Source organism: Lactuca virosa, chromosome 9, assembly GCF_052849685.1.
Source record: "Lactuca virosa cultivar CGN04683 chromosome 9, Lactuca_virosa_CGN04683_v6, whole genome shotgun sequence".
Lineage (NCBI taxonomy): Eukaryota > Viridiplantae > Streptophyta > Magnoliopsida > Asterales > Asteraceae > Lactuca > Lactuca virosa.
Window position 1 is genome coordinate 245461411 of NC_136434.1, and position 13716 is coordinate 245475126.

At 33.1% G+C, this 13716-nt stretch overlaps 1 non-coding gene across 1 annotated transcript; it reads left to right on the forward strand.

Moving 5' to 3' along the window:
* Positions 1 to 1791: 1791 nt before the first annotated feature.
* Positions 1792 to 1898, forward strand: LOC145141560 (small nucleolar RNA R71). The gene has a single exon (XR_013722754.1). It is a non-coding gene; the product is annotated as a small nucleolar RNA R71 (small nucleolar RNA).
* Positions 1899 to 13716: the final 11818 nt, after the last annotated feature.

Genomic DNA, 13716 nt, shown 5'->3' on the forward strand with positions numbered 1-13716 from the left:
TCTGTGTTGGTGGTTAGTCTATGTACCATAAACTATCACACGCACCAATCATTTCTTTCCCTTATATTATTCCTTAAAGTTTTATGATTCGGCGTAATTTCCCATACGATGATGATATCTTAATAAATCTATGTCGATGGTTAAGCTAAAACACCACAACTTATCACACATCATACCACTCTTTCCCTTTTTCTTCTAATAAAAGTGATTAATGAGTCGGCGTATGAAACCACATGCTAATGAGATCTCGCAATACTTGTTAGTGAATGATAGTTTAAAACAATACTATCAAGAGCATCACAATCTTACTAAACTACAAGCTACAACAATTGTATTCCTATGTTTACTGTTGATGTCAAAAAAGGGGAGATAATCTATACAGAAAATCACAATCAAAGGGGGAGTCGAGTCAAGCTAATATCAACGGAATCTATACAGAAAAGCACAATCAAAGGAGGAGTCGAGTCAAGCTAATATCAACATTCTCAGCTAGTGGATTCAAGCTGATCCACATTAGTTCATCACCTTCATAAATACTGCCTCAATTGCTTGATAAGTCATTCATCTTCTCAGGAGGAGCATTCATTAAAACTGAATAGTTAAAACAATATAGTACAACTTCATTCTTATTCTCAGGGGGAGCATGAACTGAAGAATTCATTGAAGGTTAGTTTTGACATCATCATATAGGTGGAGATTTTAAGGTCACACCTTATGATCTGATGAGTCAAACACTCTACACATCCATCAGCGTCAGCATGTACTCAACAACATCGACAACGCCATCGTATCAAGCTTATCAACACCAGCGCGTAGTGTAGTTATACTATGTACTCTTTTATATATTAGGTAATGATATAGATAAGTATAGAATAGATCATAGATCCGGTATCTTTGTGATAAGATCGGTTCTTAGTATAGATTAGACGCAATCCCTTCAATCAAGGGATATACTTGTATAGATTAGTATATATACGACATTAGGGTAAACCCTAATGTTGTGAGTTCGGCTTTGTGTCAATCGTCTTTGTGACAACCCGTATTCTTGGTGAAGTCAAAACCATTTCTTGGTGAAGGACCAATTTGGAGAACTCATTGTGTTATTTACTTTATGTTCTTTATTTTTCTTAGATTGGTTTACGTTTGTTCTTAATACTTGAAGTGTATCCGATCGATACAAACCATCAAGCTATTATTTTTAGCCACTACCCTGGGACTTTCCAGAGGGTCTTCCCTCACCCAAAGGATAATAAAAATTGTAGCTTTTTAGGCATGCATGTCCAATGCATGACTCAAACACTCACTAGGTCATAAGAGGGAAAATAAGGTCAAGACTCATGCTTGGAGCCTAAAACCAACTCCAAAACTCAGATCCAAATCTTATAATACCAAAGTTGTCTCAATGATCCATAAAGTTTCCAACTTTATGAATCTCAAGCATGCTATCCAACTCAACCATGTAAAAAGGATCTTAGAACCTAGATCTAGCATGGAAGAGGTAAAGGACCTCAAGTAGGTTGAGATTATGGTTTTTAGGAGGCTAGCGAGTGAGGGGGGGGGGGCTAAGGATGGGCAACTATAGTCCTATCATTCCATCAAATACTCAAACAATAGGGTGTTGGATCACCAGGTCGTTCTTACGTTGTGAGGCTTCATACCTCACATCGTGAGATTCGAAAACGTGGGTCAACAAGTCAATGGTCACTCACGACGTGACCACCATATCTCACGTCGTGAACCTCTTACAAAAGGTTAGAAATTAAGTACCTCCATGATCTGAATGTTACATTAAGGTCGTGTTGAGGGAAATTCCATAGCATTCCCTTAAATCTCTCCCAAGCTTCATATAAAGATTCACCATCATTTTGTTGGAAGTCTGCTATTTTCTTCTTGAGTTTGGTTATCTTTGAGGGAGGTTTGAGTTGCTAAATGAATGCATCACGAAGGTTGGTCCAGGTTGTGATCGTTCTAGGTGCAAGTGACTTTAACCAAACCTTAACAACTCCTTTAAATGTCACTGGAAACATCCTTCGTCGAACCGCATCTCATGAAACATTTGGAACATTAAAGTAGTTTGAAATGTCCAACACCTCATCAATATGTCTAAAGGTGTCTTTGTGGTCTTTCCCAGAAAATGGAATATCCTTGAGCATTGAAAGGATATGTCCCTTGAGCACAAATTTCGTCGCGACGGGAATTTCTGGTGGAACGAGATCCTACGCATCATCATTACACATCTGTATTTTTTAGTCCTCCATCGTCATTGTTGTGATGTCTTCCATTGTGTTTTCATGTTCACTTTTAACTTCTTATTCTGAGTCACTCGTTGTTTCAGGTTCGTACCCGATTTCTTTCTTGTTCGGGGTCTCCTCAAAACTTTCGAATTTGTCTGATTGAAAGGTGCTACTTGACTCATCAACCTTTTTATCTTTCTTCTCGTGGAACGCAGATTTGGAATTTTCAAATGGTGGAACGATAGGAAAATTTTATCTTATGGTCTTATATTATTGAAAAAAACCAAAGAAAACCATAAAAACGAACTAAAAACTTAAAAACTCAGTTTTCATGTCGTGACAGATAGGCTGTCAAGTCGTGAATACGGAGAAAACAGAAAACTAAATTAATGCAGAAAAGTAACTTTTTGTGGTTTTTACCCCACAAAAGGAATCGATTACCTAAACGTAAATTAAAAACTGAAATAAGTTGTTCCGCAGCAACGTTGCCGAAAGCTTGATGTGCACAGATATACATGTCGATTTTAAATTTATAACCTAACAAAACTTAACTAACTAATGTGTATAGGTAGTGTACCTAGTCAGATTATAGTATAGAAAAATAAGTCGGGTGTTGTTCACAGGGAACGTTATTTAGCTTAAAAATAACTACTAAAATTTATCTAAGAAAAAAACCTAAAATTGGGGGTTTTATCTGATTTTGCAAGTTCAAATTAACTTAAAACTCAAATAGCTAAAAACTTAAGCAAGCAAATAACTAATATGAATGTAAATCAAGATAATTAAGACACTTCCATTTAGCTTTGAACCACCTTTTTTCCTATGGTTAGTTTCAAGACATTGATTAATTTCAGTTGGTTACCAATATAAATGTTATTAGAAGTCTTGATCCAATCACCTAATGTTTTCACCAATTTATGAACTATTATGCAGTGGCCTTACACAAGTGGACACTAAATTTATTATTAATGTTATTGGGATATATATGATAAATCTAAGATTAATTATCTATGATCTAGACAAATAACCAAAACACAATTATGATCCAATTATGTTATCTAGCATAGTTAAAGTAACTATCTTTATGAACTATTCTACGATTTGGTCAATCACTAGCTCTAGCAATTTAAGATTCATAAATAACTAGGTAAACAAGTTCATACAATTAAAGTGATCATTCAACTATAAAAAACTTGAAGATGTAAGCAACAAAGATAGAAATTGTTAACATACTAGGCTTTGATATATCAAACACAAGCTAAACCAACTTCATAAATCCATGAAAATTAGAAACTAACACATAGTATTAGGGTTCATCATTACTAATCGAAAGTCTAATGATTTAGCTCATAATTGCAGAAAAGAAACACATAATCACATGGATAACTAGGCTAGACATGATTAGATCAATGCAAACCGAATGAATGATGCGAATTCCTTGGTTCATTATCTTGATTTCCAATCTTCTCCTTCCTTACAAGGGTTCTTAGAAGGTTATTTTTGGCTTCTTAATCGCATGTTTCTGTCCAGAATTCCTCTAGATCTCTCAAAGTCGATATAATGTTTGGTATTTATAGTTTCCATTAAATCGGTCTTCACGTCGTAACCATAAGGGTGTCAGGACGTGAATATGGTGATTATCCTGTATGCGCCAAGGAAACTGTACTTCACCGTATAGGAATCTTCTAAGGACACGTGGTCATGTCGTGACCAAGAAATGGTCACGTCGTGACCAAGAGATGGTCATATCGTGAGAATCATCTTCATGCACAGATCGAGAATCTTCTGAATGCCTCGTCGTGACATGTTATTGTCCACGTCGTGGGAAGTGTAAAATGCTCGATTTCTTCTTCCTTAAGCTCTTAGTTTTAGCTCCAGTCCTCCAAGTATCCATTTTTTGTCGATTATAGTCCCTTTTCCTCGAAAATGTCCTTTTGGACAGCAAAATACAATTTAACTTAATAAGTAGCAACTATGTTTGCATTATACCAAAATATAGCTAAATGTATTAAAATAATTCCTAGATATGTGTATAAATATGGAAACATCACAACCCTTCCCCGCTGTTATTGTTGTCATAATCATCACTCTCTTCATCCTCATCTTCAGAATTTTTAACAACTTCAGTTCTAGTAGAGACATAACCAAATTGTTCCTCAGAAGAAGAATCCTTAGATTCATTCTCCCCCTTTATGGGATCATCAGTAGACCTAGTGGGAGTATCAGTGGTGTTTTGAGGAAGTGGATGGGGTGTATTTAAGGAAGGATGAGGTGGAGGATATATGGGAGGAGGTGGTGGAGGTGGCGGAGTATAGTTAGGAGCAGGTGGTTGAGGTAAGGCATAAGTATCAGGGGGTAACACAACCTGTTTGATTTCAGCAACGTCATCCTCAAGACGAGCCAATCGACCCAGAAAGGGTTGAGATAACCCAATCAAAGTGTTAAGAAATGTGAGGATCTTGTTGTTAAGGTTTAGAGAAGGAGTGAATGAGGTTTGATTAGGTTGAACTAGAGGTAGAGAATTATGAAAATGTGTAGCTTTATCAGGGGAACCAACATCAACATGCATACCTTCAACTTTTTCAGAACCAGGGGATGGAGGATTAACCTATGCACCATGGGAGGATGGTGAAAACTTGAAGTATATGTACTTGTTGAGACGTGGAGGAGACACATGTGATGCAGCTTGAAAAGTACACATTGTAATAATAAGAGAGTCAGATGAGGGTAAAGATTCGATAGTATACCCAACAATATCATTGTCAGGGTCTTCATAATTTTCATCTCCATGAACTTCTTCCTTAATGTTATTCTCAACATCATCATCTGGATCCTCACTTTCAAGCTCAGTAAGTTCTTCATCTGAAATTTCATTGACCTGTTGTTCCATAAATGGGTTATAAGTTCTTGGCTCTGTAGCATATAGTTGATTAATGCACTCAACCTTCCATTGAGTAATAGATGGATGTCTTGGATCAGGGGTAATTTTGATAATCTTGGAAGAGAAAACAAGAACTAAAATTTGAAAAGAACTTGTATTGGTGTACTCTAAGTTTATGAATTCAAGAAGTAGTCCAATTAGTCTTGGATAAGTTATAAACATGGGACGTTTCTTCCCAGTGATCAGTGAGATGAATAAATCGAATATCAATCTTGAAAAATCAACATGCTTGTTTTTTACTATAACATAAAGAATATGTAGTTCGAACACGTTCAGTTGATCAAGACTTCCAGTTTATGCCCTAAGAATTTTCCAATGACCCTACTAAAATTTCCATCTGGGAGGAAGACATTGTGTGAGAACATTTTCATAACCATCTCTTGTTCCCTCGAGGGTAAGATCATAACCCAACCTTGCAAGAATATACTTACATTTTTCTTTCGTAGGAAGAGGAGAAAATGGGGGTAAATTTGGAAGACGAAGTGCATCAAAAACCATATCAACAATGATCAGGATTTTATGGCTGCCGTTTCCAATCGTGAAAGTAATAGAGTCAGATCTTGAGTCGTAAGAATAGGATTAATAGAACTCACATATATGATTTGCATAAAATGTAGCTGGGGAGGTTGAGAAGGAATATTGAAGTGGATACGATTCCATAAATTGGAAGAAAGCTTCAAGGTCTTTAGTCTTGAATTTGGTGGAAATGAGATACGATCTCCATACTTTTGTTTCCTTGATCACAATTGAAGGATTTGGAGTAGTTTGGAGCCTTGAGAACATTTAGAGTAGGAACATAGGTGTAAAGGGCCATTGATGATCTTAGGGTTTTGCAGCGGTGATTTGGGATTTTCTTTGAGATTTAGGGTTTGAGGATAATAAAAATAGTGATTATTTAAGAGAAAGGATGGATCAATATATGGGAGGTAATTGTAATTCATTTGAATTTGGCTGACGTATGATGATGAACGTGTCAGAAAAACTAGCCAATCTTCTCGTAACCCCCAAACTAATCATCATTGTCCTTATCTGATTTAAAAAGTAACCATTAAGACATCTTGACAAGTAATTGTTGATCATGAGATGATATTAGTGATTGAGGTAGCGAATGACTTTGCAGCAAAAACTGTAAGTGAACCACCAGTGAAATATCACTTTGTTGAACATCTTTTAATCAAGAGAGGATGGGTGGTGACATATCCAATCTATGGTGATAATATAAAGGGTTTAGGTCACCAAGTTCATGATTTGTTTCACTTACCAATGGTTTAATAGGAAGATATATCATAGACTACAAAATTAGGTAGTTGATATCATCACCTAGTATATGGTGAAAATAGAAAAGGATCAAGGACAACAAGTGCAAGGTGTATCATAACATGTCTATGGTTTTAATATATATGGTAAAGGATACATGAGACCCTTTGTCATATAGGACCAAAAAAGTTTCTCTCAACTGATAGACAATGCCATCAGTATGAGCCATAGGGTTATGCTTGATATTTCAGCAGAATATAAGACTTGATATATATATATATATATATATATATATATATATATATATATATATATGGAAAGCATGCTTCTAGGGACATGGTCTGTAATAGTGCAGAGAATAAAAAATAATACACTCATGTCTTGTAGGAATCTTTTTATGGGACCAGATAATCTTACACTGAAAGTACAAGCATTGTTGTCCAATCAACATGAATGAGTGACTCACTGTGATCTCAGTAGTTGGTCTTATTGATGAGATACTTAGAGGGATTTCAGTTACATTCGGCAAAATTCTTCCTGGTAAAAGGATGGTTAAAAAAGTTTACAAACTAAATCTCGATAAGATTACCATCAAATCGAGATAAATGCATAACAAATATTGTCTGAGATAATCCGCTAGATTAAGTAAATTATGATGTGATGTTTCTGAAAGATCTTGTATGCCGAAGAGTCATTATAGAATGATATTGGTAATGACATATGATCCTATAGGGTCACATCTTATCAAAAGTTACCGCTAATTGATTATTTATTAGTATAATATTATTCTTAATAAATGATTAAATATATCAACACTTGTATTCAATTGGAAAAATATTATTTTATGAAAATAATATTTACCAATATCTTTACCAATATATTGGGAATTATTATTTCTAGTAAAGAATAATAAAAGAGAACAAAAACTAGCTTAATATCATACAATATGAATATTAGATTTATGTACAATTTTTTGGTCACTTAGAGTAACCAAATGGTTACACTCCAAATAACTAGTTGTTGGTAAAGTAAAATAGACTTCATCTTTTGTCTCCTAAAACATGTGGCCGAATTTTATAAAGGAATAGGCATGGATTTCTTTTTTCCTTTCTTTATTCAACATACAATGCTTGTAACAAAGCCTTACCTCCTACTTTATTCTCTTGATTTTTTCATACACTTGTATGTAGTTAAGAAAGGCTTTAGACAAGATACTAAGCTAGTTTTTCTTTCAAAAAACTTCTTCTCTTTTTCTCTCATAATGGAAGAAAAATTCATGGGTTCATTCCCTCTCCATATCTTGCGTTTGGAGCTCATTTTTGGTTCCAAAATGTTGCTTCTCTTTAAGCATATTTTGGAATATGTCTTAAAGCTTAAGAAAAGCATTTATTACAAGTGAAGACTAACATCTACTAGTGGTTTAACCTTGCTTTGGATGATACTTCTAGAGAGCTCTTATTTTAGAGCTTAATGCATCACTTTATCAACTTTCAATCTCCCATGAGAATCAAAGTCTTCAAAGGTTGTAACACTTAACTTTTTATGGTTGTTTTTATCTTTCTAAGTTCTTGCAAAATGATCCTTGGTGGGTTAAAATAGATTTAGTTTATTCAAAAAAAAAATATGTTTGTTGCTAAACTCGTAGTTTTGACTATTTATTTTAGACTATTTTTGAATAAAAACCCAACAATTGGTATCAAAACTATTTTTGCAAACTTAGTTAGATTATTTGTTAAGTTGATATTGTCTTTGCTTTTGGAAAACATGGATGTTTTCTCTTTGCAAAAAATTCATACATATTTTCTTTAACAACTTTATAATTGTTATTTTATGGTCACAAAAGTTTACATGCATTGTTTTCACAAAAGCTGTTTTAGAAAAACAAAGAGTTGTTTTATATAATTTTGAGTATGTATATATATATATATATATATATATATATATATATATATATATATATATGTGTGTGTGTGTGTGTGTGTGTGTGTACAACGTGCATAAACTAGCCATGGACCCTTGTGTTGTTGCATGTTTTGATTTGTTTAAAATGGTTGTAATATTTACTTATTCGTACGATATGTAATAATTAAATAGACATTTTTCATTTTGTTTATTTTTGTAAGTAACAGATTAGTATTAGAAATAATTTATTTTGTACAAAAATGTAACAAGAAATGAAGATGAAACCAATTTTAAAGATCAAAAACGGTTGTTTTTCCTATTTTTTTAATAGTTGGTTCAAGTACAACCCTTTCTGAAAGTGTTGCTAAAAGTGTTGTTTTTGGGAAGTGTTGCATCATATTTCATAAGGTGTAGGTCCTAAGGCAGCCTTTTCTAAAAGTGTTTCATGTTGTTGAAATGATACCCTTCAAGAAGTTTTCAATATTTTTGTAACCATTTGATGTTTTCTCAAGTGAGAGTTTCAACAATAACATCACTAGAAGTTTTTTGGTCCCTTAAATGTCCCTTTAGGAATGGACTTGACATTTTGGTGATAACTCACAAAAATGTCACTAGACTTGGTTGGTTTATGTACATATGTTTTTGCATGTTTGTGTTATTTAATTTATGTTGTTATTATTATGTTATTGTTCATAAATTTGTTTTCAAATGATAAATAATATTTTAACATAAATAAACATCACAAGGTGTTTTGTTTTAATGGGATTTACCTTTTAACATAAGATGTTAAATTAGTTTTAAAATAAAATGAGTTTTATTGTTTAAAAACTAGCTAACAGAACATTTCGAGATTAAAATTAATATACGTTTAAAATTTAGATTTTAGAAACTTATAAAACTCCAAACCTTATTTTATAAAATGATTTTTTTTAAAGGTTTACAAATGTTCTAAAATGCTAAAACGGTAAAAAATAATACTAGTTATTAAATTTAAAATTTCATCATGTCAATTTTATAAAACCGAGTTTTATTAAAGAACACTGTTAAAATGTGATTTTATATAAAATGAGATTTTGAAAAGTATATCATGGTTTATTGGATGCATGCAATAACCATGTTGTTACGGTTCAAAGTTCTCCTTGGATGTGATGTAGGCTTACCCTCTTAGGAATGTGTAATGGGTTAAGCTTTTCCTATAAATAGGAGTGATATGCTCCCATTTATGTAACAACATGAGAGATTAGTCTAGTGAGAGAAATATTGCATGACCCACTTTGTAATAACTTTCTAGACTAATGAGAGCTTAAACCATTTTATTTAATTCTTATGTTCTTTATATTGTTTGATTCACATTGATCATTACTATTCTGCATTCGTCATTATTCTTGGGATCTTACATGTGGTATCAGAGTGGGTTCTTGAAGTTTTCAAGAAATTGATTCATGATGACATTTTTGATTTGGTGAATCATTAATCAAACTTCATGTTGTAAGTTTTCTTTCTTTGAGAAAGTTTTTGGTTCTAGAAATCGAACTAATTCTTTTATTTTGATTCAAATTCGATTTTCCCTCTCTAGAATTCATGTGATTTTTGCTTTCTCTATCTAGAATTTCATTCAAAATCACTTTCTCTCTCTAGAAAAATCCAAGTTCTTGTGATCTTATTCGTTTTTCAATTTGAAATGAAAAAAGAATTTTGTGAAAGATGGTTTGTATTTCATGGAGATAATCCATATCCATATAATTTTCAAGGACTTATTAATTGTGTTACAACTGGGTATTTTTTGAAGAAAATTCACTCATTTCTTGTGGTAAAAGAGATGAATGTGGAAATATGATTGGTTATCCTCTTGATCATGATAGTCATAAAGTTTTGCTTAATCGTTAGGTTGCAACTTATCATGAGAGAAGAAAGAAGAAGAAAGAAGATGAAATCATTAAAGGAATTCGTCTTCATGAATGTAAATATGGTTTCGATGTTTTTGAACTTTAGCCGGATGTTCTTGAGGTTCAAGACAAGGAGATTCAAGGTAGTTCTCATGAAGTGGTAAAAGGTTTTTGTTTAATTGGAGTTCAAACCGATGATTGTTTGTGTTCTTGTGATTCATTTGAAGGAATGGTGACTTATAGAAAGCTTTCAATCCAAGATGTTCAAATGTATCGAACTCCAAAGGAAATGATTCAAAGTTGCCAAGTTCAAGATGTGAAGAATGAGGTTGTTTTTAGTTTCAAATCTTTTAGATCCAAAAGGATGACGAAGAAGAAGAAAAAGATTAAAGTCAAGAAAATTTGGTTACCCAAGAAAAATTCATCAAATGTTGGTTTGATATCGAAATTTGTGAAGAAAATTTGGGTTCCTAAGCAAAAATCATCAAATGTTGCTATGGTATCGAATTCCAAAGCCAAAATTATTGAAGATTCTCAAATTCAAGATGATGGTGAAGTTAGAACTTGGAGAAATGAGAAGAATCTTCATAGGTGGTACAATGTGCAGTTTGGAAATTTCTTAGTTCCAAACAAAGAACCAAGATGTTTATATCATTATCAAGGATATGAAGTTGGATCTTCCATGTTTGATTCATGCATTGCAAATGGGAAAATGATTTTCAAGGAATTATCACAAATTCTCAAATAGATTCCAAAAAGATCTTGAAGGTTAATGTTCATTCGAAATCAAACTCCACTATTCATTTATCCATGCGTCATTCGAGCCCAAAATTCATGATCAGTTACTGTTCATTCACTTTTTTGTCCATGATTCATTCCTATTAAGTCTTGATTGACTTGATTCCATTCATGAATATTCTTCATCGATACATCATCGGCTTATAAATTTTGTCAATTCAACATCGTCCCTATGATACAACCTCAGGAAACAATCTCGATTAAAATTCAGTATGCTTGAAATCGCAACTGAAGCCTGCAACTCTTCCGATTCAAATTAGCTTGTCAACGTTAACTCAAAATTGAAAGCGATCAAAGATGATTTGCAGTTTGAAAGTGTTAACATCAAGTTGTGGGATGATTATCGATGTTCGATGTTCACTTGTTATTTTTTATAGTGATTTGAGAATCGAAGGACTGAGGATGAGTGAAACAACTGAAGAAACTTAAAGCGAAAAATTGACTTACGAGTGGATGTTTTACCAATGATTTGACATCAAGATGAATTACTGGGTATCGATTGTTGATTTCAAGTCAAGTGACGTCAATGTTTTTATATTCAAGTGGTTGATGTTTGAAATCGAGTAAGTAAAGGGTATTTGTGATATGTTATTATAGACCAGTTTGTGTCTCGATTTTTGCTAGATTTCATTGTGAAATGATGAACTCGTATAAAGAACGAAAAGTTGTTGGATCTTGAGTTATGAGTTTCGATTATGAGTAGACAGAGATTGAGTTGTTTGAATAACTTGGAATAGACGAAAGTTAAGGCATAATGTTGAAACTTGGACTGGAATCGAAAGGAAACTCTCGATTTAGTGATAATCGAAAGTTTTAAATGTCAAATGGAACTGTGGAATCGAAAGTTGAAGGATTGTGTTGATGTCGAAAGTTTGACTGTGAAGTCAAGCTTGATAATCAAAGGATAAATCTTGACTCGACTGGACTTGACTTGGAGAATGTTTGGAATCAAAAGTAAAAAGTCGATAGTTTGAAGAATCGAAAGTGATAGTATAATCGATAGTGAAATTGGTTTGATAGTCGAAAGCTAAATTAAATTGAAGGGTCGAATGATCGATAATGGTCGAAAGTTCAAGATTGGGATCAAAACTTGCCTAAGATTCGAAAGTGGTTTGGACTAATGCTTTATGCGTTCTTTGGTTTCGCGTCTGGAACGATTTGGGAAGAAGAAAATGTTTTTTATTTCAGGTCCCTGGAGTTTCAGTGGATTATCACATTTCACCCAATTTCTCATTTTCTTGTAACTGGAATGCTCAAATGGGAAGGAGTTAGCAAATTTTCCTTTTTGGTCCCTGAAGTTTTAGAATGTTAACAACTTTCACCCAAAAGTCAAAATCTTCACAATTTTTGAAGATTTTCTCTCGGATTTTCAATTTAGTTAATTGGTGCAAGATTTTTCGTGGTTTATGAACAATGTGTGTTCATTTTCAAGTCCGGGAAGTCAATGATTTGAAGACTTTGACGTGTTTTTTGGATTTTGTTGGAATTGAAGTGTTTCATTTTTGTCACACATTGAGAGGAAGTTTTGTATGGATTATTCCTCGAGCGTTTCTCATACCCTTTTGGCATTTTATAATCATTTATTGATTATAAAAAGGGGAGAAAATTGAAACGGGTATTCGAAAGCATTTTGGATATTCTTTTGAAGGCGGATTTGAAGACTGGTGTTACTTCGAGGGGAAGTTGGTCTTGATCGCTTGGTGCTCGTTTGGATATTGAAGTTGGGACATCCAATCCTAACTTTGAGGCGGGGAATGTTAGGGTGCAAAGTTCTCGTTGGATGTGATGTAGGCTTACCCTCTTAGGAATGTGTAATGGGTTGAGCTTTTCCTATAAATAGGAAGTGAGATGCTGCCATTTATGTAACAACATGAGAGATTAGTCTAGTAAAAGAAATATTGCAAGACCCACTTTGTAATAACTTTCTAGACTAATGAGAGCTTAAACCATTTTATTCACTTCTTGTGTTCTTGATATTGTTTGATTCACATTGATCATTACTATTATGCATTCATCATCAATATCGGGATCTTACACATGTGTATACTATCTGTTTTTAAAAATAGAATTATAAAACTTAAAAGACCCCTTAAAAACCTCAAATCTATGCAATCTGCTTTGAAAAAAACGCACACATCACTTGTATGGTTCTTGTGGGATAAAGGTCACATAACCACTTGGTTGGATTCATCTTTTGATGACCAAGGTAGTTTCAGACTTTCTAAAGGGATAAAGGTCACCTAACCACTAGCTATGTGTCGGTTCTACATGTTGTTCAAATTAGATTATTTGATCAGAAAACTTTTATGATAAAAGTCACTTAAGCAAGAGAGGTCCAAGTCATATATAGGATCAAACATGTCTATTAAACTCTGTTATTAGTAATCCTATAAAACTAGGAGTTATATACTAGTATATAACTGATAATCACTATCTACCTAGTTGGATTTAGATAAATGAGATAAATGTTACCTAACCATTTTATTTGTTTTGCAATTTGGATCCTAGACTTTGATAATTAATGTTTTTTGGAAACTAAAATAGTATTGATTATTAAAGATTAAATATCAAAAATACTAAATGAATTTGGTTAAAATTTTGTAGGGATATATATATATATATATATATATATATATATATATATAATCCATTCTCATTACCATGAATCATAATTTTCTGAATGGTCTGAAAAACGATA